Here is a 4,673-nt window from a genome sequence, read left to right on the forward strand (position 1 = left end):
TTATCATGAGCGTATCCCATTCTGGAAAGGACTGTGCAGCTCAACCAGAAAAGATTGGAGCAAAAGGCTGGATGATGCATTATGGGCTTACAGGACTGCCTTTAAAACTCCAATTGGAACATCACCATTCAGTCTGCTATATGGGAAGAGCTGCCACCTTCCTGTGGAGTTGGAGTACAAAGCTATGTGGGCTGTGAAGTTTCTAAACTTTGATATCAAGACAGCTCAGGAGAAAAGAATCATGCAACTCCATGAGCTTGAGGAGATTAGGCTTGAGGCTTTTGAAAGCTCAAAGATCTATAAGGAGAAGACCAAAGTCCTGCATGACCAAAAGATTTTAAAGAGAGAGTTCAAGTGTGGTGATTTGGTCTTGCTTTTCAACTCCAGACTTAAGTTGTTTCCAGGAAAGCTTAAGTCTAGGTGGTCTGGACCTTTCAAAGTTCTTGAAGTGAGGCCTTATGGTGCCATTGTCTTGGAAGGAAAAAATGGTCAGGAATTTGTGGTGAATGGACAGAGAGTCAAGCATTACTTAGTTTCACAAGGGAAAGAGGAAGCTACATCAGTTCCTCTTCTTGATCCACCAGCCTGTTAACCAGGTTCTCAAAGTCAAACTTAGAGACTTTAAACAAAGTGTTCTTGGGAGACACCCCAAGCTTATCTTTGTACATAGTTCTTCTGATTTCTTCTCTTTTCTTTTATGTTTTAGAACTTTCTGATGGGTTTTGTGAGTTGGTCTCAGGTACTAAGTGATCTTTGGAGGACATAGCTCAGTGATGAATGGAAAGAAGCATGTGAGAGAGCTGAGAGAAGTGTTTAAGGCCAGAAAAACGTTTAAGTCCCAAAAGCTGCGGCCTAGGAGTGCGGGTCAGAAGAGAAGAGCCCAGGCCGCAGCAAGGTTCGGAATTTACTCCGGCCTGGGCGTGCGACCTGGAAAGAGGAAGGCCGAGCCGCACAGAAAGAAGAAGGCCCGAAACGTTTAAGTCCCATTTACTGCGGGATGGTTGCGCGGGTCAGAAGAGAGGGAGCTAGGCCGCACGACTATTCGGAATTTACTCCGGCCTGGGCGTGCGACCTAGGAGCGTAGACGCTGAGCCGCACCAAAAAGAAGAAGGCCGAGGGTTCTAAGTGTTAAACCGTGCGACCTGGTGCTGCGGCCTGAAACCCAAGGAGTCTAAGTCGCACGATCGTTCGGAATTTACTGCGGGATGGGAGCGCGGGTCAGAAGAAAGATGGCCAGGCCGCAGAAAGACTCGGAATTTACTCCGAGATGGTCCCAAAAGCTGCGGGATAGGAGCGCGGGTCAGAAGAAAGATGGCCAGGCCGCAGAAAGACTCGGAATTTACTCCGAGATGGTTGCGCGGGTCAGAGCAGAGGATGACCAGGCCGCAGCATGAAGAGAACGGCCAGAATGCCTAAGTAACAAAAGCTGCGGGATGGTTGCGCGGGTCAGAGCAGAGGATGACCAGGCCGCAGCATGAAGAGAACGGCCAGAATGCCTAAGTAACAAAAGCTGCGGGATGGTTGTGCGGGTCAGAGCAGAGGATGACCAGGCCGCACGAAATTTCTTCCGGTTCTACACCGAGACGGTCACACAGCTCGATCCCGACAGTTCCCGGACGCACAAAAGAGAGAAAGGAGGCCGGTCAATGAGAAAAGGATGGGTCAAAGCCTTGACTGGTCAAAATAGATCTATTGACCACCAGTCCAGAGGCTTGACCCTACCCCACACTCTCTCTTCCTCACTACAAACCCGAGTTTGCGATGATTACAACTGGGAGGAACCAGGCACTTCAGGGTTCAGAGCTCAACAGAAGATTGGTATTCTCCAACAATGGTGCAAGTACCATTTTTGAGTTGTTAACATCATCCTGATTGCATTTCGAACTTGTTGCATCTTAATCCCAAGGTATTTCGCCCTGTTGAAACTCATCTCTTTCCATGTTCTTCAATGGTGATTTTTTTTTGAACTTTAAAGTGTGGAATCGATTTTGATAGGTTGTTTTAGACCTTGGGAGTGTGGAATCGATTTTGATAGGTTGTTTTAGACCTTGGGATTATTTTTATAAATGCTAGGGTGCTAGATAGTCTTGGAAAACAGAGCACTTTGTTTGTAATTTTTGAGACTTTTGTGAGGTTCATCCTTGTACTAACAATATTTTTGAGAATCTCTTGGCAGATGACTGAAAGAACCAACTCTTTGGCCAAGAAGAAGGGCCCTGCATCAAAAGGCAAAGGTTTGGTCTCAGGAACTTCAAAGCCAAGAAACAAAGGTCAAGGTGCAAAGAATACTACAAAGCAAGGAAAGTGTGATCCAGCGCCAAAAAGGACAAGGCCTGAAGGAAGAGCTTTGGTGGTTGCTTCTGGTTCCAAGAAAAAGGGGAAACAGTTGGCTGTGGTATCTGAGAGTGAACAGACTGAAAGTGACTCCGGCAGCTCAGCTGGTGGTTCCCAAGGCACCAATGAAGAGGGATCAAAGAAGTTCAAGAAAACTGAACCAGAAACACCTGATTATCTGGCTAAGTTTCAGCAGATAGAGATCCAGCAAGGGAGATTCCCTGATTTGGACTTTCTGAAGAAGATCGGCCTCTATGAAGATGTCAAGACTTTGCTTGGGAACATGGGTGTTGAGTCACTTTTGGAGATGAGAGAAATCGCTTATGAGCAAGAGTCCCAAGAGTTCTTGGCCTCCTTTGAAGCTTTCATTTACTACCCAAGGGATTCAAGAATCATTCAAGGAGATGGGCTTGGACATGTGGAGTTTACTGTGAAAGGGAAGGAATATTCAGTGTCATTCAGAGAATTGAGTAAGATCTTTGAGTTTTCAACACCTAGAAATGAATTTCTCTCAAGATGGCCAAGTGCATCAAGGAGATGAAGAAGAGGATCAAGAAGCTTGAAAACCCTTGCAAAGGTGGGGCTCCAGCACCAGTTTCACCAAGAAACAGAGAGGAAGTTGGGGAGAGTTCCATGAACTGCACAGCCTTGGTCGCATATGGAACCACTTGGGTAGATCTTGACGACGGGAGTGATGAAGCCAGCCACCATTCTTGGGAAACACCGTCAGGCCACACATCGAACCCCTCCTACTCATTGGGGTCTGATTTCAACAGCCACTAGGTAACACTCAAAACCTTGTAAATAGCATGTAGACTTTTTTTTTCCTTTTGCATTTTGCTTGTTTGCTTTGGTTTCACTTCTTTCTCATACTTTTATAACACAAGGGACTGTGTTATTTAAGTGTGGGGGAGGAGTTTCATCCTTTACTAACCATGTTTTCTATTTTCTCATTTTACACTTTGAGTCTTGAGTCACATTCTAGTTGCATAGTCATCTAAGTGCATATAAAAACCAAAAAAATGGAAAAATCTGAAAATTTTTCACAAAAAAAATGATCATGTAGTTGCATTCTCATTTTTAGGATTGAGTCTAGATTGCATTTGCATATAGGTTGCATCTTGCAAGGAGTAATGATAGGTTTTCTAGAGAGTACATCACTTTGAGAACTTGAATTGAATATGCTTGTGAATCTTTTTCTATGCTTGCAAAGTCTGAAATGATTTGAATCTGAGAAGCAAGTTTGAATTAAACTCAACTCTAATTAAGTGGAAACCTTGAACTTGACCTGAAAATATCTTGTGATGCATTGTTTGAAAAAGCTTGTGGATACCAATATACATACTTGAGCTAGAACCACTGTTTTTACCACTCTTTTCCTTAGCTCAAGTAGCTGAATCCACATCATGGATCAGTTCCCACACCTTGAACCCATCCTTCTTTTAAGCCACTGTTTGTGTGTGAATTGAAAGGCCACCTTGGATCAAACTTAGCAGAAAGTGTTAGGTTTAGAGCGACAAGGGCAGGTCTCATTGAGTGCTGTGTTCCAACATCAAGGAACTGAGAGTTTTGGCGAGGAATAAGTGTGGGGGAAAAGACTTTTTGGTGAGTGGAAAAAGGTGAGATGAGTGGAAAGAGAGAGTGAAAATAACTAGGGGAATGAAAGAAAAAGAAGTCAGTCTTGGTGTTTTGAGAAAGTGAGCTCTGGTTTGTTGAAAAGAAAAATCTAGCCTCTAAGTGAAAAAGAAAGAAAAGAAGCCAAAAGCTCAAATGTTTTGATAAGAAAGAAAGAAGAGGCTAGAAGTTGTAAAAGAAAAAGAGCTGTGTAAAGTTTGAGTTCCAAGACTTGAGAGTGAAAGTGAAGAACAAATCCCCTAGTGAGAGAAAAATGAGTGTGAAAAGTGAGGTCTTTGAGCAAGAGAGGAAGCTTTGAGTAGAGGGTGGGGAGTGATGAGTCTTTGCCCTTGTATGCATAGGTTGCTTTTTACCTTTAGCATTCTGCCAAAGTTTGATCATTCATAGAGAGATCCCTTTGCTGCATTTAACCCACTTGAACACTGATGAGATCATTTTAATCTCATAGCCTCTCCCTAGCCAAGCCAGCTTGTTTAAACCTTGCATCATGAGATCCACCTGATAAAAGCTTAATGAATGTGAAAGAGTTGAGAGAGAGAAGAACTTGTGGAGATTCCTTGCTGAGTTGACATATATCTGAGTATGGCTTTGCATTGCATAATTGAGCATGAACTTGAATTCTCATTGTGATCACTTCTCTCAAAAAGAAAATGTGAACTCCCATTGCATACAACCTCTTTCTCTCATTTGCTCTTTTTGCTTGA

The sequence above is a fragment of the Eutrema salsugineum genome, unplaced genomic scaffold, assembly GCF_000478725.1.
Source record: "Eutrema salsugineum unplaced genomic scaffold, Eutsalg1_0 scaffold_7, whole genome shotgun sequence".
In the NCBI taxonomy this organism is placed as follows: Eukaryota; Viridiplantae; Streptophyta; class Magnoliopsida; order Brassicales; family Brassicaceae; genus Eutrema; species Eutrema salsugineum.